Source organism: Oratosquilla oratoria, chromosome 34 (assembly GCF_046742065.1).
Source record: "Oratosquilla oratoria isolate Oo_2021 chromosome 34, ASM4674206v1, whole genome shotgun sequence".
Classification (NCBI taxonomy): Eukaryota; Metazoa; Arthropoda; class Malacostraca; order Stomatopoda; family Squillidae; genus Oratosquilla; species Oratosquilla oratoria.
Window position 1 is genome coordinate 17,050,372 of NC_134810.1, and position 23,610 is coordinate 17,073,981.

Here is a 23,610-nt window from a genome sequence, read left to right on the forward strand (position 1 = left end):
TTTCATTCACACTTGGGGGGAGCCTCCGGCTCGCCTCGACCAAACTCTCTCTTTCTTCGTCGAAAGCACTATTTTATTCAGCTGAGGGAAGACCCTCACAACCACTCACCCCCTTTCTGTGGCGGCTAGCCAGCTATAACGTTCTCCCGTCTCTGCCGGCCAGTTGGCTAATTCGTCCTGCTTCCTCTGCCAACCAGCTGGCTATTTCGTCGTGCTTCCTCTGCCGACCAGCCGGGAATTCTGCTCCGTCTTCTCTGCCGGCCAGCCGGCCACTTCGTTTCGCCTACTATGCCGGCCGGCCGGCCACCTAATGTGTATTCTGCCAGCCAACCGGTTTTTCCTTCTGTCAGTTCCCCTTCTGCTGGTCATTTCGTTATGCTTTCTGCCGGCCGGCCGGTTACTTCGTTTCACTTATTCTGCCGCCCGAATATTCCGCCCTTTGTTTTGTAATCCCGCCCACCCTTGCCGACCGGCCGGCTATTTTGCCCTTTGTTTTGTAATCCCGCCCTTTTTGCCGGCCGGCTGGCAGGCTATTCCACCTTTTTTGTAATACCACCTTCTCTGCCGTCCGGCTGGTTCTTCCGCCCATTGCTTTGTAATTCCGCCCTCTTTGCCAGCCGGTCGGCTATGCCGCCCTTTGCTTTAAAATTCCGCCCTCTTTGCTGGCCGGCCGGCCATTCTACCCTTTGATTTGTAATTCCGCCATCTTTGCCGGTGGCCGGCAATTTTACGCCTTTTTTTTTTTTTGTAATATCACCCTCTTTGCCGGCCGGCCGGCTATTCCGCCTATTGTTTTGTAATTTCATCCTCTCTGCCGGCCGGTCGGCTATTCCACCCTTTGCTTTAAAATTCCGCCCTCTTTGCTGGCCGGCCGACTATTCCGCCCTTTGTTTTGTAATCCCGCCCTCTTTGCTGGCCGGCCGGCCGGCTATTCCGCCTTTTATGTAATCCCACCCTTTCTGCCGGCTGTTCTGCCCTTTGTTTTGTAATTCCGCCAGCTTTGCCGGCCGGCTATTCCGCCTTTTGTTTTGTAATCCCACCCTCTCTGCCGGCTGTTCCCCCTTTGTTTTGTAATCCAACCATCTCTGCTGTTCGGCCGGCTCTTCTGCCCTTTGCTCTGTAATCCCGCCCTCTTTGCCGGCCGGCTGGCTATTCCGCCCATTGCTTTATAATCCCTCCCTCTTTCTCGGGCGGCCGGTCGTTCCTCTCCTGTGTCTCTGTTTCCAACTCTCTTTGCCAGCTCTTCCGTCCCATAGTTTTATTATCCCGCCCTCTACCGGCCGGCCGGCTTTCCGTCTTAGTATTCCATTGTCATTCATTGTTTATCGGCCGGCCGGTCATTCCATCCCTGTGTCTGTTTTCTTCCTTTGCTGGCCGGCCGGCTTTCCGTCCCTGTGGTCCTGTTTCCCGCCCTCTCTACCAGCCGGCCACTCAATCCGTCCAGGAGTTTCTTTTATTCCGTCGTCTGGACAGCCGGCTTTCCGTCCCTGTGTTTTGTTACCCTGCCCTCTGCCAGCCGGCCGATCATTCCGTTCGTGTTTTACCATTCTTTCTTTTTTTGCCGGCCGCCTAGCTGTTCCTTCCCGTTGTTCTTGTAGTTCCTCCGTCCGTGGCGGCCGGCTGGTGGTTCTTCTTTTCGTTCGTCCGCCGTCAGTCCATCGAAGCTCCCCGACCTCCGGAGGGTCGCGAGGGACTTGGTTCCTTCAGCAGCGTACCGAGGAGGATATCCCAGATGAAAGTTGCGAGGGCGCCTTGCCTGACTCTATTTGCGTATGTTCGTTCCGCCTGGTGCCAGGCGATTTCATTCATCTCTGGGGAAACCTGTGGACTCTTGAGGAGCAAAAAAACTTCATCGCAGAGGTTAACCTTCTTAGGTCCAGAAATTTCTCTACGCTTAATAAAATAGTTTGGCGACAGCTGCAGGAGTACCCTTCCCGAACCGAGGGTCCTGGCGGTCTCTGGATAGACCGAGGATACTTCCAGATGAATAAAATCACTAGGCGGTAGCCTGAATAAAATATACAAGTCGAGCGCAGCAATGAAAATCTTAATCGAGGTGGTCCTCAACCCTGTGACTGGCAGAGGTTCTCCACGGTTGAGTAAAATCATACTCGTATGGTGGCAGGCAGGTGAGAGGTTCCCGGCGTGAGCTCTTCACGTTTTTTTTTAGAATTATTTACCAACGGTAATAGTGATAATTATAGTGATGACAGTATTAGTGATAGATTAGGTACCGAAATAGCCATGCAAAGAGCAAAAGGTCTGTTGCTGTTCGTTTGTCCATGTAACTCCAGGTAACTTCTCCAGTCTCCGCTTCTTTCATTTCCTCCAAACTTCTTTCTTCCTTTCTTTGTCCCTCCTCGGTCATTTACCTTGAATCTTCCTCTCATCCCGTTGTTTAAAGCGGTCTTGATCAAGGTTATCTTAACTAATTCTTCACTGCGACAACTCCACAGATTCGGCACATTTGATATAATTTTGTCCTCAAGAGATGTTCAATAACACTTTTCCGAGATTTTGTCTCCGTACAAGGCACTGACTATTCAGTCAATAATCTAAGTGTTTTAGTGACACCCCTACAGACCAGAGCCAAGCACCGTTCTTTTATAACTGGAAGCTAATCTCCATAATGAAAAAAAAAAAAAAAAAAAAAAAAAAAAAAAAATTCCCTGAAGGATAGAAAGGCTCATTTACAGGTAACAAAATATAATATAATTGAGAAATTCTATTCTAGTTGACAGTAGATGGTTTTATTAATCTTTTTTTTAGCTTTGTGCTAGAGGGACTCAGACGATCCCCTTTTCTACGGCAGCGCTTTTTGAAGCTTTTGTTCTGGCTAATGTACGACGATTTAATTCAGATTTGGGCTGGACCTCGTGATCAAGGAATTGAATCTGTACGATTGAGGACGCACAAATCTGACCCATCATATATCAGAACTACGCAAACATATATTCAATAGTTATCGCATTAATTTCTATCTATATGCCAAGGACCTCTTACCTCTTATAAAGGACGTAGCCATCTATGGCACGCACTCACCCCCATAGTTTCCCTCTCAGTAATCTACTTTAAAAATAAAATTCTATTACATGAGGACTATTGTATACAGAAATAAGATAACTCACCAACGAATGATGTATTTGCACAGTCCGTGGGTTTTTCAGAAGTACTACGTATAGCAAGTCAGTTCATTCGCGTGGGAGGCGGGGCTTGTGTGACGTCACAGGGCCTCAACCTGTTTTCTCGTGTATCTTATGTATTGCTGTTCTTTATTGACTTGCTGATCACATATACCAAGGCTTTTTCCCCCTTACAAGGGAGGTAGCCAAAAAGGGAAAGGCATAAAATGATAATAATAATAAAATAATAATGATAATAATAATAATAATAATAACGATAATAATAATGATAATAATAATAATAATAATAATAATAACGATAATGATAATAATAACAATAGTAATAATGATAATAATAATATTAATAATAATAATAATACCAATAATAATAATAATAAAACCTAAGAACTACAAATCCAATATTAACATAATTGTGAAGAACACCCTTGTCTCGTTTGGATCCTTTCCTGCTTATTTTCTTCAAAAATAAGTAAATAAATAAAATAAAAAAGCTCTGAGAACTATAAACCAAAAATTAGCATGGAAGGAAGAACATCTTTGCCTAATTTAGGTAAATGAAGCAGACTTGGCTCTTCTCGTTCTAGATTCTATCTATGTCGTAACATCTCTGCCTCTTCTCTCTTCCTGGCGACACTTCTACTCTCCTCCTCCTCCTCCTCCTCCAGTATCAGGTTTCCCCCTCCCACTCCTCTTTAGGCAGCGGCATTTTTTTCATTTTTTTTTTCTTGAAGAGATCCTTTTAACTACTTCCTCACAGAATATTTTTTAGGCCCTCGAACTCATCCCACACGCTTTCTTCATCCCTCGTCCTCTCATCCCTCTGTCTGGCAAGGGTCTTCCCACCCCCTCCTCCTCTTGTTTCTTTTTCCCTTCCTTCTCATCTTTCCCCATTACCTCTCCTTCCCTTCTTCCTTCACGTCCTATTTTCCATCCTCTTCCTTCTCCTTCTCCCTATTCCTTTCGGTCTTTCTTTCCTCTTCCTCCTCCCTATGTTCCTTAGGACCTGCTCTTCCTTGCGCGCCCTGCCGTAGGTACAGGAGGCCACCCGGCACCCCACCGGCGGATATGTCACTCAGAACCATCCCAAGGAGAACCTCGGACCCTTCCGGCCGGCCTCTCCTCATTCTTCATCGCGTTTTCCTCCTTAGTAGGTGATCTCCTTTCGTCTGTTTTTTTTTTCTTGTTCTCCTTAGCCTTGTTCTTGTTTTTAATTTTTCTAACCTTTTCATCTTCCTCATTTTCTTCTCATTCATCATTTTCTCCTTCTTCATCTCTTTCATCTTTTTCATATTTTCATTTTTTAAATCTTCATCTTTTCCTCTTTTCCCTCTTCTTCTTGCCCGTGTAGTCTTGTTCCTTTGCCTCGTTCACGCAATCTCAGCATAGGCCTGTCTCAATAACACCGCTGTGGTGCGTTGGTTTCCGCCTGGCCTCGTGCTCTGAACGCAGCTTATTTGAACCCCTTCGCTACCACGACACTCTTTACATATTTTGTTCTGGTGAACGCCAGACGATTTTATCCATTTTTTTTTGGGGGGGGGGCAATACTTTGAGAGAGTTGGCGTGTAGCACGCTGAGGAACTACACTGGAGTAGACGGGCCGAACCTTTCCCAGTAAATAAAGATCAGTAATCCAGTAATGTCGAGAAACTGTGTGAACATAAAGTTGGGGTCAAAACTTCCTGACCCACCTAATACTTTTCACTATCAATAATGAAAAAATGTATCGTGAAATTTTTAGGATGCCTCAGGACTTTTACCCACACTGTACAAATTTTGATAAATGAAGATATAAAGAATGGAATCCCATGAACATAGCTCCTATTCTGTATTTAAAAAATGGGCAAATATATGAAAACATGAATCATAGCTATCATGCGGGACATTATAAAAATAGTGGAGATAATGTTATTTGGAAAAAATACAGCTCACGTGTATTGAAAAAATACAGACTAAAATGGATAACAGTTTCCAGGATTTTCAGTATTTCTTTCTGTCGGCAGGTTTTTAATTTTTCGATTGGCAACATATCTAAAAAATTATAAGTATTGTGAACAAAGTTAATAAGATTTTTACGAAGAATGTGTTATTTATCGCCTTAAGTGCATTATGCGATATATTATTAACAAATTACATTGCAGAAAAATAGTATTAACACATTATAATACTGCACATTGTGGGCATGACCAGTTCTTGATTAAATATAGAAGCAATCTGTTTGCAATCACTCATCATATCATATTTGAACTGTAAGTATAGACGATGAAATGTCGGCTGAAAAAACAAACAAACGAGGATCAACGGGATCAAACCGTTACTGTCCACCTTGAACATGGGGATCGGACGTATGTGCCACAAGCTTTCATCAGCGGGGGTAGACCGTGCAGTGCATCCTGTCCAGCAATGACAACTGAAGCCATCCTCACGAACGCCACCCTCCACCTCCACTCCCCATCACCCTCTTAAATCCTCTTCCCTCATTAGCTGAGCCACAAGTTAACATAATCACGTGATCACAGCACCTAGACACCCCGAGAACCCATAACAACGGTGATTTTTTTTTTCTTTGATTTTTTCTTTTTTTTCTTCACTGCGTGGAGTCGCTCGAGTCTCCGAGCGGCGCTGGATTCGCAGACCAGTTCTCGACTCGAAGACAAACCTTGAATTCTTCACCTCAAACCACGTTAATTTACCCCTTTCTCAACACTTGCGTCGACCAAGTTCGGGGTCAGAGGTGGGGCTTGTTATAACTAACAGGCTTGAACTTAACCCCGGCTAGTCTGCAAGCGAGCTCTTCCGAAACTCATGTGGTTAGCTGAACGACAAAGTTGCATCTCCCCCTCCCACCCCAACTCGCCCAGTAGAGAGGAACTAATCGCCAATAACCTTGTTCCGTGCCTGATAGCATTCTTTCTTTTCCTTTAGGCTGCCCCCGGGCCATCTCATTAACTCCCGTGGCACGCCCTTAGTCGTGAGGGGGGTTTCAGCTTTGTCTTTGAGTTGCAACGAAAAGAAAGGAAAATCTTTATCAACGGGAGAACAGTCTCAAGAATCCAGCTGAGCCAACTTGACAACCACATTCAAAATTTCGATGACAACCTGATATTACCCTCTGCTAACAGATGGCGCGTCATTCGCCATCCTTACCATGTTGCAAATATGTCTGATGATAGGGTTCGTATCGAGACAATGCCAGATATAAGGCCAGGGGTCCTCGAGTACCTTCCATCAGTAGATGAGGACACCGGAAGATACTTGGCAAACTAGAGAACCCGGCTGCACCTTCTTCCAACCTCAACCTCTCCCTATGCCGTCACCACCGCCCAAGGGAATGCATAAAATCCCCTTCCTCCCATGGTGGTTGATGGATAGTGGGAGGATGGGGGACACGCCGCAGAGGGGGATGTGAAAACGAGGAGAAAGAGGCCCTGAGGAATGTTTATGGCCCGTACTCAACGCCATTTCTATGACGCCAACTGGCAACCGTGAGATATTCAGTCTCAATGCAAATCTGCCAACAATTCCAACTACGTAAACGGACCTTGACTCTCGCTGCCATCGCGCTGACAACACGGACTCTCGACTCCCTCTCTCCCGCCCGGATGGTGGGGCTCGGTCTGCCAACGGGATCACCACCTGATACCCATCCATTCAGCGTTAAGCTTTATCTTCAGATGCCAGATTTAACACGCGCAGATACGCACAGACGTATGAGCGGACGTGCGCGAGCGCACGCAAATGAACACACACACACACTCGCGCGCACACACACACACACACACACACACGTACATAGGCGAACACTAACAATACAGTTTCCACACTCCATTCTGAATATGAGGATGGTGTGCGTGCGGGAATGTGCTTGTGCATGTATGTATGTATGTATGTATGTACGTGTGTGTGTGTTTGGCTGTGTGTGTGTGTGTATGTATGTGTGTGTGTTTCTGTGTGACTCGTAATCGACAGCTATCACCCTCCTGTCTGAGAGCTTAAAGCTTATATGGCCCGATATATGGGCAATGCTATGACCTTACGCGCGCACACATACACACACACGCACACACACACACAACCCCTTGACCACCAGAGTTGGAGTACCAGCTCGCAGTGTGTGTGTGTGTGTGTGTGTGTGTGTGTGTGTGTGTGTGTGTGTGTGTGTGTGTGTGTGTGTGTGTGTGCCTCTGCAGGCATCTGCACCAAAAACCTCAGTATTACCACCCAACTTCATTCAAAACATCACATTTCACCGGAGCACTATCGCCGTCATTCACCGTCAAACCCCCATAAGCAAACGTGTACGTGTACACAATACGAGCTTGGTCTCTCATCCGAGGAGAGGCTTAAGAGCTACTGATCACGAGTCCAACACATAATCCAAGACTATGGTGAATCACACACATGCTATACATACAAGAACATGAGTATGAGCCCATACAAGAGCACGGGTATAACTTTGGGGTCAATGTTACTCATAGATTCTTCTCCCTAACACGACCACACTCTTCCCCACCATCACTCCATTGCCAGCCCTCCATTAACAACCCCTCCCCTTCCCCCGTCCTCTTTTGCGATCTTACCCGCTCCAGCCCCCACCTTCAGAAGGAACCGTTTCCTCACATTCATTATCTTTCTACAGTAGAGTAGGACCTCATCACGAGCTTCATCTTCTCCCACACTTTCCAAGGACCACATTCCCCCTCTCCCCCGGCCCACCATTCTCTCCTTTCTTTACACATCGCGCTCTGCCATCTTCCCCGCCTTCATCCTCCACAAATCCCTTTCCCATCCAGCGGCCTCCTCTTGGGTGCAAGACGGGCGGAAGGACGGTGACACGGTCCCGATGGCTACGATAACAAACGCGGCGGCAGGATTAAACACCCGCAGAGGATGAGGCGGCCTGCTGCACCATGAAACGAGGGGATTCGAAAAAAAAGAGGAAGTGTCAAGTGTGTGTGTGTGTGTGTGTGTGTGTGTGTGTGTGTGTGTGTGTGTGTGTGTGTGTGTGTGTGTGTTTGTGTGTGTAGATAATTTGCTCGCCTGGAGGATATTTTCGGAAGACTGAGTTGGGAAGAGAAAGGTCTGAAGATTAACTGCGAATGTTTCAACCACCTAAGGCTTCTGGATGACATTATTTTTATTTCGGAAAGAGTAGAGGACTTGCTAGACATGATGAGTGATCTAAACAAAAGTATCAAATCAGGTTTAAAGACGAATAAGCGTAAAACCTATGCAATGTTCAACACAGTGTGTGTATATATATATATATATGTATATATGTATATGTATACATATATATATATGTATATATATATATATATGTATATATATATATATATATATGTATATATATATGTTATATTCAACGTATGCAACACCTTCGATGACTGGCGTGCACACGCACACATACATATGCTACAAGATGTGGTTTCGACGAAAACTACGAATCTCCCAAGGGACTTCTGGACCAAGCTAACAGACCTTTTTTGGCAACACCCTTATTGACAACAAAATATTTTGGCGTCTCATGTCAAACCTCTATCTTGAACAATAGCCCAGCTGTGTTCTCGGGTCAACCACCTGTAACCGATCGGCCGACGCATCGACCGAAGCTATCCAACTTCTCAGTACCCCTCATGTGGCAACAACATCCTTTTCACAAATTGGCAACCATTCTATATAAGTATAATATATCTCTGGCAACCCTCCGAGCTGGCCTGAGGGCTTGCCGTGTATGTAGTAGTTAGAACAGAATAGCTCCTCAACTGGAGCATTAAAGCCAAGAACTCCGCCTGAGTTTCAATCACCACCAATTCAAATGTAAAGAACACACATTATATATATATATATATATATATATATATATATATATATATATATGTGTGTGTGTGTGTGTGTGTGTGTATGTATATATATACACGCGCGCGCGCGAGCACACACACACGACTCGATGGCGCAATGGTAGCATTCGCAACCGCTGCTACAGCGGTCCGAGTTTGAATCCTGCCTAGGGCTGAAATAATTTCAGCACCGCTGTGCTGCGAATCGTTACTCCAACTCTTGTGGGCGGAGAGTTGTGTGTGTGTGCATTTAAGGTCACAGCATTACCCATAAATCAGTCATATATGAGCTCTGAGCACGTGATCCAAGACAATGGTGAATCACACACACACACACACACACACACACACACACACACATACACACACACACACACACACAATTATATATACATACATATATGTATATATATATATATATATATATATATATATATATATATATATATACTAATAAGAACACGGGTACGTGTGTTCACATACGCAAAGTAGACCACTTGGAAAAAGAAACTAACGAAGCAGAGCGCTTTCGTATATTACATCTTCAGTTCAAAGATGTAATATACGAAAGCGCTCTGCTTCGTTAGCTTCTTTTTCCAAGTGGTCTACTTTGCATATACATATATATATAGTATATATACATACATAAGAAATGGGTAGGCAGGGTTGAGGACAGGAAATTTGGGTGGCCAATTAGGCCGTTGACTGGGCTCCGTGATCTAGCCTAACCTCTCAGCGGACTCCACCACCTGGGCTATTTGCCGGACCCAAAGCAGAACTTACCCATCTATTGCATTTTAGCCTAAAATCAACCTAACTTCACTGCGGTAGTTCGCAGTAAAGAATCTGGAAAACACCTTAGAACTTACCTTGGTATAGTGTGAATAGACTGTCCAGAAGTCTGGCGAGCACAGATGAATCTCGTTCTTGGGAGGTTATTTATAAAACCGGTGATGGAAGAAGTGGGTTTTGGGAACCAGTTGGTATATGCCTGAAGGCTGTACCCACGATATATGTTTAGAAAACGTAACAAATGATGTCTCCGTTAGTACAGAGACTGAACACAAGGAAAAAGGGAATTTGAGAAGCTTCCCTCCAAATTCCAGAGCCATTTCCATCACTGGCTAAACAAAACAGTTTAACACAACAATATATCTCACGACTGGTACAAAATAATTCTTGGAAGGACATCGTAGTCCTTTTAAAAGCACTCGGAGCAAGTTTTCACAAAGAAAAAATCACATGTACAGTAGGGCAAGAATCGTAGTAATGGATTTAAATTTAGGCAAGAACTGTTTTACCAACAGTGTTTAACGAATGGAATAGAATTAGTAAACATGTAGTAAGCGATGAGTCTATTGGTTGTTTTAAGAGATGACTTGATAACTGTATGACTTGATAACTGTAACTGTCTCCTCCATTATCATATTCTTATCTTCAACCACAATCAGCACAAATCAATTCAAAATTATGATGGCATCTGTCCGACTTCGTTTTCTCTTTGAAGGAGAGTCCTGTGATTGATTGAAACCAGTCACGGGATTGAAAAAAATGGGTCATTGGCTGAAGCGATAATGTATTACACGAAACCTCCGCAACATGTCTCACCTGTGCGCCCGCGAAAAGTAATAAACAAGAGACAACTGTAGCTGTATAACAAAAGTCAAGTTTATTTTCTTACATGGGACAAATCTGAAAGACGATTTTTTTTATTATTTTCCAAGAGGTTTGGATGTTCACTAGACTCGTTTCTTTAAGGCAGATGTAGCCTGTTCACCCGTGAACAAGTAGAGAACAAAAGACAGATGTCGCTGTATAACGACAGTTAAGCTTATTTTCTTTAATTTCACGAGAGGGCTGGATTTTTCTTAGGACAAATATATTGCGGAGTAATCGAAAAAAGTGACGTCATTATTTTTTTTAACCACAGCAGGCGTTAGCCAGACTGAAACCTACAAGGTCGTTACTAGATTAAGGGGTTTTTCCTTTAGCCAAATAAAATGTGTGTGTGTGTGTGTGTGTGTGTGTGTGTGTGTGTGTGTGTGTGTGTGTGTGTGTGTGTTTGCGTGTGTGTTTGTGTGAGTGTGTGTGTGTGTTTGAGCAAAATTAGCTCTGAGAAAAACAACTTGAAGGCAGTAAATCCTTTTGTTTATTGCATCATAACAGTACACACGCGCGCGCGCGCGCGCACGTAAGCACGCTACCGAAGGAGGGGGGGCTACCACGGAGATGAATAAAGTCGCTTGGCGGCGGCAGGGAGAGAGTAACGGGAAAAGTGACACTCGGCAGGGAAGGGGTTGAGATTGACGAAGCCGAAGATCAACTCCCCCCCCCCCCACTTGATCACGCGCAATGCTCGATGAATCTCGTAGATTACATCAGAAACCGTCAAAGACGTGAAGGAAGCGACCCGGACGAGAAGGACTATACAAGATTGCCCTTCCTGCGATGGGCGAGCGATAGCGTAGACATGCGGGGGCGACCTGTGACCACTGACGGCAGATAGCGTCATCGATCAAGAGCGGAAGTCTCTGTTCTCGGCACTACACGAGTCTCAGCGGGAAGACGCGGGTCACGGAGACACCGATGAGCACGATTATGCGTCGCCGTTTGGGGAGATATGCGGAAGTATGGATGTCTTGGAGAAGGGGATGGGGTACTCTGTGATGATGTGCTGAAGATGGGAGAGGGGGGAAAAGGGTGTGGGATAGGGTGACGTGGGGGAATGGGGGGATGGAGAGCGAAACCGGAAACGGAGCTGGGAACATGAAGGCCATATAGGGGTGAGGGTGTGGGTGAGACAAGATATGAAGGGTAGAATAGCAGGTTATTTTTTAACGAGAAGGCTTGATCGCAGTGCGTAACACAAACAGTAAAGGGATACAGCAAGAAACCAGAGGAAGAGGATGAACAGGGCACACAGCATTGATTCAGTACTCCGTGATGGGCATATACAATTAGCGTCTATATTCTCCAATGCTTATTCTTACTACCGCCAGACGTCAAAAGGTTAAATACATTTTTTTATGCTCATTCTAACTATCTTATGACGTGGTAACGTGGGTTTTTGCCAAGATAGATTGTGGCTGGGACGTCAGATCCTCTCGAGTTTTATATCTAAAAGTATTTAATAACAATATCTGGACAGGAACTTCATCAATTTGGGGGACGTAAGGATAAAGATGGAAGACGAACAGAACATCCTGGCCCCCTTGCCACGGACTCATGTTTCCACTAGCAGGTCCGTCTGTGATGTCACTCATGACACCATACTTGTAAAAAAATCCATTAGTATATGTCAGAGTTAAGCCTGTACACAGGAGACATAGGGCTACGTTCAATTTGATTAATTAATTAGCAGCCATGTATATTAATTCCCTAAACACATTAAGGCTATAGAGGTGGTTAACTTCAAACGTTCAAAGTCTTAGTAAGAACAAGTCATTTCACTTTGGGAAACAATCTAACGATGTGACGTTATGAGAATATACGACAGTCGACTTGCTTGAATTGTGTATTCACTTTACCGTGGGTACCATGGGTCAAAACTTTTGTTCGTGGCTGTACAATGTCAGAAAACCACGTTTACTAACAGATCTTTATATGAAAAAGTAATATATACCTTTGACACAGTTTTGATAACATGGCCGATAGTTTGCTTATGATGCAAGGCAGATTTAGTGGCGTCGATAATAGGCAGCGCAATACACGGGAATTTACACGAACAGATATTTTCATGTACAAGTTTCCCTTTCACAAAGTTGCTGCCAAAGTGGACACAAACATTCGGAGTCCACCGCTGAACAGAGGTCTGTCTAAACCTCTTTCATGAGTCGCATGACTGCCAACCTCTTTCATGAGTCGCATGACTGCCAACCTCTTTCATGAGTCGCATGACTGCGCCAACCTCTGCCACGTCACCCCTGCAAATTTCCCTGTATCGATTTTCCACTTTCTGCTTGGTCTCCCCGTTAGAGTAATGGCTGAATGCCAGTCGACCGGAGTAGATATTTTAGCGAGTCTAGTGAGATCCCTACGGAGCAAGCTACTTAATATACTTGGCTGAAGAATAATCTCATCTTAAAAAAGAAAAGAATGCTGATCACTTTAGCTTTACCGTTCTGCTACCTGCCTTAAATATCTCAGTGACCGTTTCTATGACTTCACTTTTTGGGTACGATATTGACTCCAATGACAGAACCGCTTGCTGTTGCTGACAAAACATTAAATTGCCTGAACTCCCTCTTCCACGCTTGCCATCTTGCAGCGTCCGGTCAGTAACACACTTACTCCATCTGCCTTTTTTTTCTATTTTCGCTCTCCATTTCTTTTCTCGTTCCAACTCAAAAAACAATAACAAACATTGCCTCTGTCAACTTCCAAGACTCACATCTATAGATCATACCTGGGACTATACACTGACAATACAAATACACTTCACGTTTCAGACATACAGGTAGAAAGTGTCTTATGATGTTTTTACAGTATAATTACTAACCATTTTCCAACCAATTGCGATACGCCATTTTTATTTGTTTTCATGCTTTTGCAGCTCCAAATAATCTTAGTCTGACTCAGTGGCGGAACTGTCCTGTTGGCGCCCTGGGTGATCCTCTTCATGGTGCTCTGACGCCCAAATGAAAATACATTTTAAATTCTATTATCATCATCTTGACAACAAGACAGGATAAATTATCACATGCTCCCCGCATACTCGTGTCACAGCTAAGCTCAATTAAGACAGGTTAACTAAATATCTAAATTAGCTTAATTAACAGGTAATCCAAATCCCAATACATGATTGGAATGTTTTATATATGCCACTATTCCTAAAGTTTGGGTGAAGGACGCCTTGGTGTCGTTTCCCTCTCTCGACACCAGTGTACGGCCCTTGGCGACAGTCCTCGTCACCCATGACAATCTCTGCCACTGGTTGACCTCAAAGTTAAACAGCTGTTAATGAGGATGGAATGAGAAACAAGCAGAGAGAATCAAACAATGGGTTGGTGTCAATCACGATTCGTTCGGCGTGGAGCCGTGTTCGAATCTAATAGATGTTGATGACTTCTACTAGCTGTAAAAGGCCAAGCACATAAGGTAAAGGTGACGAACTCGCCCACATTTTTTTAATTAGAGGGGTATGAGGAAATTCTATTAGTCTCCACAAGGCTGCGACATTTCCCGTAGATGGATGAGGAAATGAAGCAACCCGACTGGATGTTCTTTTTATCTGCTCGTAAATCTCTAAAATGGAGGAGGAGGAAGGAGGAGGAGGAGGTCGCCATACAATGAAACAGGGGTAGTAAACCAACTCGGGTTGTACCTTGACCCCAGCAGTGTGGCGGGTAAAAGGGATGATCCTTCATACACAAGAAGCTAAGATAGAAGAGACAATGCATATTTTTTAATGGGTATTAGATGAGTGAGGGGTGAGTGTATGCTTTGACTCAAACATCTCCTTTATAAAGGGTAATGGGTATTTGGTATCTATGTGCAAAGACAAAGTCACACTATTTGCTCTTGTCACCATAAACGTTTTTACCAGGAAATGAGCTCGAACCTTCTTGGCTACGGTCACGTACTCCCCGGAACGAAATGGGACGATGGGGAACACACCTGGGCAAGGGCTGAACACCTGTCCACAGCTGCAGAAAGGAGACGAAGGTGGAAGTGCCACCCGGTACGAAAGGAGATCATAGAGATGGGCTACAGTTCCCTTCGCTACCGACAGGGTGCAACGGAGATGAATAGAACAGCCTGCTGGCGGTGACCCAAACAAAGGCAAAGGTACCACCAGGTACGGAAGGGGTTAACATGAAGAGGATTGACTGAAAGCTTCGCCCATTAAAAAACAAAAAAGCGTTTATGTGTGCGAGTGTGTGCGTGTGTGTGTGTGTGTGTGTGTGTGTGTGTGTGTGTGTGTGTGTGTGTGTGTGTGCGTGTGTCGATGTGCGCGTGTGTCGATGTGCGTGCGTGCGTGCGCGCGCGCGTGTATGTGTGTGTGTGCGTGTGTGTGTGTCGGTGTGAGTCTATGTGTGTCGGTGTGTGTGTGTGTGTGTGTCAATGTGTGTGTAGGTGTGCGTGTGTCTGTGTGTGTGTTTGAGTGTGTCGGTGTGTGTGTGTGTGTGTGTGTGTGTGTGTGTGTGTGTGTGTGTGCGCGCGCGTGTGTCGATGTGCGTGCGCGCGTGTGTGTGTGTCAATGTGTGTGTAGGTGAGCATGTGTCTGTGTGTGTGTTTGAGTGTGTCTGTGTGTATCTGTGCGTCGGTGTGTGTCTGTGTGTGTCAATGTGTGTAGGTGCGCGTGTGTCTGTGTGTGTGTGTTTGAATGTATCTGAGTGTATCTGTGCGTCGGTGTGTGTGTGTGTGTGTGTGTGTGTGTGTGTGTGTGTGTGTGTGTGTGTGTGTGTGTATGCGTGTGTGTATATGTGTGTGTGTCGTTGTGTGTGTGTGTATGTGTATATGTGTGTGTGTCGTTGTGTGTGTGTGTGTGTGTGTGTGTGTGTGTGTGTGTGTGTGTGTGTGTGTGTGTGTGTGTGTGTGTGTGTGTGTGTGTGTGTTAGGGCGCGCGTGTGTATGTAATGACCCAGATGTTCACCAGAACGTCACGTATTCAAGAAAACCTTGACTCCGAATGTTGTTCCGGGGGGCAGGTAGAAGGCGAGGTTGAAAGAAGTGGAAGAGGCCGGGGGGAGGGGGGAGGAGGAGAGATCCTAGGACCCTGGTGGCACAACAAATGATCTATGAAGACCCTGAACCCTTTGCAAAGTATACGGTCAATACTTTAGGTACTTTAATGTCACCCCTAAGGACAAGTGTCACGGTACATTCTTATATCAATGGAGACTGATCTCCACTTAAAGAAGAATGTTGATTACATTGAACTTGTACTGTTTTGCCTTTCTGGTACCCTCGATTTAATCTTTCCTGTACCACCTCTTTGGAGCGACGTTGTTCCAAACTACAGAAGCTCTAGTTATCAGCGACAAAAAGCCCTTTAGCCTGGGGAGATGTGGGGAAAGGAGAGCGGGGGACGTCCTGGAAGTGTGTGTCGGGTGTAGAAGGAAGGAGCGGATGTTGTCATGAGACCTTCGGGGGGAATCTTCACGGTTCACTGCCTTCTCCATTACATACTGCTGTGGCACGTTGGTTTCACTCTGGCCTCCTGACTACGTACGTTCGGATTCGTTTCACAACTAACTCGATCTGGCTGTCTAAATACGCAGGGCAAAGGTTACAGTTGAGGTCGTAGCAAATCCCCTATGAACATATGCTGCTCTTCGTTGGCCATGCAGCTTCTTTTACACACACACACACACACACACACACACACACACACACACACACACACATACACAAACACTGGATCTGCTAGCACTGAAAGATCAAAGAGAAAGAGGTGATATGATTACAGTATTCAGGTCACTAAAAGTGATAAATTACGTTGACAGGAAAGGTCTCTTGATTGGGGATAGGAAGGTCTTAAAAGGTCACGAGAACAAATACAGCCCAAGCTGGAACATTACATAAATTCAAATCTAAATAAGATAATCGGAAGTCAAAGATATAGATTAAGTTGAAACTGTACATGAATTTGAGGTTAGGTAGGATATATTGGAAAGTAGGAGACGGGACCCAACGAGTGTTGCCCCTTTCCTGTATACTACAATTAGGTAAATGCGCGCACGCACGCACGCACGCACACACACACACACACACACACACACACACACACACACACACACACACACACACACACACAGGGTGTCTACGCCTGAGGTGTTTTGCCCTATAAGACCAGAAAGCCAGGGAAAGATTCTCCCAACTTCCACGTGGTTGTTTCATTCGTGTATAAAATACACGTACATAAAACAGAGATGTATCTGTATAATATTTGTATGTTACCAATTTAAAGACCCGATATATTAGGTCTATGTGAATACATACTTTTACTGTTGTTGCATTAATACAATTCCCTTTAGAAAATAAAATTATATATATATATATATATATATATATATATATATATATATATATATATATATATATATATTGAATACTCAACGGGTATACGTCTACATCGTTTCTTTTTCTTGCAGTTCAAATGTCAGCCATATTGCGATCTGTACACAGAACTGGGTCTGACAGTCTGTGACAGTTTTACATGCAACTAAAAGGCTCCAACAGTTACTGGTGACCGCCAACTGTCCAGGCTGTCGACACACGCACAGCTGTCATGCAATCAGTCCCAGTCCAGTACACCCTGGTGCAAGGTCCTTGCACAATGCATGTTGGGAGACTGACCAATGAAAAACTCTTTAGTTTTGAGAGGGAAATAGGCAAGAATTGGTTTACCAACAGAGTGGTTAACGATTGGAATGGAATTAATAAGCATGTAGCGATCGCTGAAACTACCAGTTGTTTAAAGAGAAGATTAGATAACCTCATGGATGGGGATGAAAGGTGGTAAGGGACATGGAACTGCCTAGTGTAGGCCTTACGGTCTCTTGCAGTCTCCTCCATTTCTACATTCTTAACACTGAGCGAGATTGACGTCAGCTGTTAGATGTTTCAAAGTAGGGATGGGCAAGAATCTCTGCATCACCCACTGCGACCCTGGAGCTCCCATATAGCTGAATAAAACAGTCTTGATTTAAGAGTCATTTACACGGCCAAACGGCTTGTCAGACAAGGGTTTGAAATGATCTTTGACCACGTGAATGGTGTATTTGGTTGTCAAACACGCTTGACAAAAGTGTTTGACAACCACATACCACATTCACACGGTCAAGCATAACTACAAACATTTGTTTGACAAACCGGGTTTGACAAACCGTTTGGCCGTGTAAATGGTCCTTTAGATAGTATAACATAAGTCAAGTTGCCACTGGGCAGAGGAAAGAGCGAGAGAAGACAGATATTGTGGTGGTGGGGGATGAGAAGGGAGAGTAAAGTGGAGGCGGGTGAAGTGGAGGAGGACAGGAGGCGGGGAGGAGTGCCAGTGGGTAGGGAGGGGGGAGTGGAGGGGGAAGTGTGGGAGGGAAGGGAGGGATTGGGCAAGGACAGAAGGATTATTATTAGACCTCTGGACGTCACTCGCTAGATTAGCAAGTGGATGAGCAGGATTTAGCTCACGAGTTAAACCCACACGGTTAAGTCCAGGTAATAAACCCGTACACAAAGTAGACCAAATATTTATACTTACATAACCGTAACAGTACAAACACGCACGCACACTCATACACAAACACACGAGTCACGTTTATCTTTCTGTATCAGAATATTTTATGGTGGCTCACTACAAGCAGATTGCTTTTATGTGGATAGGTATATAATTAATCACATAACTCTCCGAGACTGTAATGTATATACAGTTCCAAATCAGGTAATGCAAAGCCTAAGTTTGTTTATCTTACAGCGTGGTAGCGTCTTGTAGTGTCGTAATGGACACATGTGCGCGCGCGCACGCACTCACACACACATGAATGCATACATACACAGGTCTGTGTGTATATTATATATATATATATATACATATATATATATATATATATATATATATATATATGAAAATGGGACTATGTTTTCTGTAGCTACGTGAAGTGTGGTCGGGAACTTGTACAGTCCTTTTGTACCATCGCATGTAGCTCGGTTGCTAGCGCCTTGGCTTCGTGATTATGCACGCACAGGACAGGGTTCGAATCCCTTCGCAGGGCTTCTAAAATGTTCAATCTGTCTTAAACACACACACACACACACACACACACACACACACACACATATATATATATATATACACACACACACACATACACACAGACCTGGTGGCTGAGATATCTGAATTGAGAATAACACTCTGTCACACTAACTTCGACGAGGATTGGTTAAAAAAAAAAAAAAAAAAAAAAAATCACCAACGTTTCCTACAAGACCGGCACTATATGCTCTAACGTTTAAGATTTGTTCTTTTTTAGTTTCTTTGTGTGCTTAGCCAATGGCATTGGCTCATTCCAGTCGCACTCGCCCACATGGTCGAGTGCACCCACGTGTTTGTCTCCGTCACCACCTCAAATCAAGTGTCTGATGAACTGACGTCAACACTGCTAACGCGCGGGTTCCTTCCTGAGCACAACAACAACAAACACATGGCGCACGCACGGCTGCTGCTGCATGGAAAAGAGCTGGTCATAGTAATCCTTGTAGTAATAGTGTTACCGAAGTATTAGTGTCGCCACGCAAACACATACACACTCACAAAAACACACATATACAAACACTCACCGCCCAGGGCTGAAATAATTTCAATATCGCTGCGCTGCGGGTTATTACTCCAACTCTCGTGGGCGGGGAGTTGGGTGTGTGTGTGCGTGTAAGGTCACAGCATTACCCATATATCGGTCATACAAGAGCTCTGAGCTCTCTTCCGGGAGGGAAATAGCTGTCGATCACAAGTCCAACACGTGATCCAAAGACTATAGTGAAAGACCATGGTGAATGGTGAATCACATTCAAACACACACACACATACACACACCTATAGCAACGCAACAACACACAATTTAATTTATTGGAACACATATGTGTGTATATATATATATATATATATATATATATATATATATATATATATATATATATAAATATATATATATATATATATATATATATATATATATATATAAGTATGTCTTGTTAAAGATCAGGGGTAAGTCAGTTTCATCGATCTCCTTAGTATTTTTCCCATTCGTCTTATATGTTCTTTATATTCCTGGAGGCTCACAATGCATGCCCGTGAGGGTAGCATACGTAAACACGTGACTCAATCCCACAACAGAAATATCAGTGTAACATTCCATCATTCAATCAAAAAACGCCGTCTATCCGGTCATCTCGAATATCTTCTTCGGTTGGGTCAAGAAGGGCCGAAGCCGTCCAGGCTCTTGGGCGGCTGGGGGACCCACGAAGACACGGAAAATCGACGCAGACCAGGACGCCGGCCGGACGAGAGCAGTAAAGGAGAGTTGACCAGCCGGCCGAAGGAGTAGAGAAAGGTGCCAGCCGGCAAGATCATGAAAAGAAAAGCTGGCCGGCCGAAAAAAGAAAAATGAGAGAGAGCTGCTCGGCAAGAAGAGAATGAAAAGAAAGACCGGCCGGCAGTAGAGGAAAAGAGATAACAGGAAAGAAATGAAGAGGCCGGCCTGATAAAAGAGAGGAAAAAAGAAGAGAGGCCGGTTGGGCGGGAGAGCGGAAAAATAAAAGGAAGAGAAAGAAAAAAAGTGAGTCCGGCCGGCCGGAAAGTACAGGTTGGCCGGCGGCCGAGAAAGATGCTGCTGTCGGACGGCAAAGAAAATAGAAGATATCGGCCGACAAAAAAGGAAAAGTCACCAGGCCGAGAAAGACGATGATGCCAGGCCGGAATAAAAGAAAAGGTCGGTTGGCCGACGAAGATGCTGCCGGCTGGCAAATAAAGAAGATGCAGGCCGGGCGGGAAAAAGAGAAAACGTCGATCGGCCGAGAAAGATATTGCCGGCCGGCAAAGAAAGAAGAAAAAAACAGAGCGTGATAACAACAGAGCAATATGGCCGACCGGCTAGCTATCGCCAGGCGACTTCGTATGTCAGTTGAACAGAATCATCCAATGACGACCTGCGCTGATTGGCTCCCTGGCACCCGAGGTCGCTCACTCTTCGTCCGTCGCGGTGACTTTCTGCTAAATAAAATCACCTGGCGCTCGCCAGAACAGAATCTGAGAAGTGAATCACGGAACTCGGAGGAGGAGTGCTTCTGTGACGGGCAGGCTACACGGCAACCTTTGAAACAAGTTCCTCGAGGTTCCCGGAGAAAGCATCGGTCAGTCTGCCAAAGTGCCTTTGGGGTCTGCAGGCGCTTCGTGAGTCATTCAGCGTCACCTGGCTGAAGGCCTGTTGAAATTCTTCGCCTCTAATTCACCAGCTCTTCTATCCTTGGGGAGAGACAAGATCTCGCCAGGGCGCGTTTGTCGAGATACTTTTAGTGGACTGAGTCCGAAAAGGAGCCTATGCCAGGAGCCGCTCAGGCTCAACCTAAGACATCACCTTTGACCCACATGTTCAGATACCCTGGGTTAGTGACAATTACTGATATCCCCTGGGTAACGAGTTCGCGTAATTATGAGAGCTCGAAGCACACACACTCGAAGTGGAAATACAAATACCATTGTGAAAAGTTAGAAAGGCCAGCAATGGCGAATCAGCTCAAAATGAATTAAAATGTGTTTCCCAAATATTGTATTAAAATGAGTAAAAGTGTAAAAATAGAATGAGAAAGCTGACGTGAGTGCAGAATGTTGTGAGTGTGAAACTTGCCAGACAAAAGATCATCGGGTATTTCTTCATAGGCAGGTCTCACACTCACATTCTATATTAACGTCAGCTTTCTCATTCTATTTTTACACTTTTGCTCATTTCAATACAAGATTTGGGAAACACATTTTAACTTATTTTGAGCAGATTAATTATCTATTAACCCCCCCTGTCTCCCCTGCTTATTTGGTGGGATTGTGGTGTCGGGTCTTCTATGTAAACCGCCAGCTTCATCCAGGAGTATCAATCCTCTGAAGAAGCTCCAAGCGAAACCGGTCAGGAATAAACTCGGACCTAGATCCATGTCTTCATCTTCCACCCTCCTCAAACCTGTCACAATGTCTCAACAATATATATATATATATATATATATATTTATATGTATATGTATGTATATATATGTATATATATATATATATATATATATATATATATATGTGTGTGTGTGTGTGTGTGTGTGTGTGTGTATGTGTTTCCGTCATGCAATTTCATTCAGAAAAGGGAATTATTTTTTTTGCCGCTTAAAGGTTAGACTTTATTCTCAATTCATCCACAAACGGTGGGTATCCTTCTTATACATTCCCTTGAGTGTGTCGCTAGGTGATTTAATTCAGGTGAGGGGCTCCCCTGAGGTTTTTGTCGGCTGAAATAAATCCTCTGAAGACAGCATCAAATTCACTTAAAGCCGATCACAGTTGCACGTACTTGCTTTTATGATGGCTGCCACCGGGCTATTTCATTCATCTCATTGGGACCCCGCCAGTGGAGATGAGGTCGTTATAAACATTACAATGAATGCCTTCCGCACCGAGTGGTACTTTTCCTTTTGTATCCGTGGTGCCCATGGCCTCTGTAGAGGACATAAGTATTTATCTATTTATTTTTAATCATGATGCAAAGTTTTCTTCTTTTTCTAAACACTGAAAAAAGTTAAAAATATGACTGCCTGGCGGGTTATCAAATCCGGTTGTAATGTAATGTGAAAAAAATTGTTAAGTGCATAGGGCAAAAGTGACGGCTTCGGCCGCAGCTACGCGCCTCCTGGCGTAAGCTCGTCGCCCTCTGTGTGTGGAGTACATCGGGCAAGGAGTCAGTATATGTCAATATATGAGGTGGACATTATCCACTCGCTCATTCGATGAACAGTACAATGCAGTTTATGAGCAACAGGTGGCAATATTTTTTTTTCTTTTCGGAAAAAAAGAAAAAACAACAATGACATGTCTTTCGTAAATGAAACACGTCGCCTCTTTTTTTTTTTTAGAAATTTCAAACCAAGTAAAAAACATATAGAAAAAAGGGGGTCACAAAAGGACCCAGCAATGACACTCGTCTTTTCCTACCAGAGGACACACAAACTCCGTTTCCTTTGGTATCAAACATACCAACCAATCCACGTCTTATCCCATCCAGAAGAATAACAGGAAAATACTCACCCCACACGACCGAACGGATGTTGGGGTGACCCCCCCAAGCTCCCAACCCCCACCACTGAGTGACCAATGAGTGGCACGTGAATTGGGACTGATTACAAAAGAAAGTGTCCGGGCACGAGCGAACTGGAGGACCTTGAGGGAGGTCCAAATGTAAATCTGTCAACATCGCTGAGGACGGAGAAGCTTCCAAAGAAAAGAAAAAGGCAGGAGGGGGGGGAACGAGGGGAATGAGGTGGAAGAGGAAGAAAAGGGGAGGGGGTAGGAGAAAAGGAGGAGGTAGAGTAGAAGGAACAGGAAGAGGAGAAAGAAGAATAGAAGGAGGAAGAGGAGAAAGAGGAGGAGGAGGAGGAGGAGAAGGAGAAGGAGGACGAGGTGGAATTGGAGGAATGCAAACATTTAGAGGTTCAAGAGAACAATGCGAGCGAAAGCGGTCAACTTGAGAAGGAAGGGCGGCAAGGGGGACGCTTTGGCCAAGCCGTGGCTGTCCCCCCGAGTTCCTTAGCGCACACCCCCCCACACACACACACCCTCGGCCCACTTGGGCACCCGGGGCTGGTTGGCAGTTGACATCTGACAACAATGGAACCAACCGACCAGCACAGATTTCCGTCCCAAGAAAGAATTAGAGGCAGTTGTAGCAACAGGAACAGTTTGTGTACCGAGCTCTCCAGATCGATCTACACATGACAAAAGCGTAGGTCCTTACCTGTTTGTCTGAAACGCATAGTTTGCAATCACTCTACGATCCCAGCTATGATCTATGAATATGAAACCTGGAAGCTGACGGAGGAAAAGGAGACAGCTGAATTGTGCACAGAGCAATAGAGATATTATTGATGAGAACAAGAGTGAA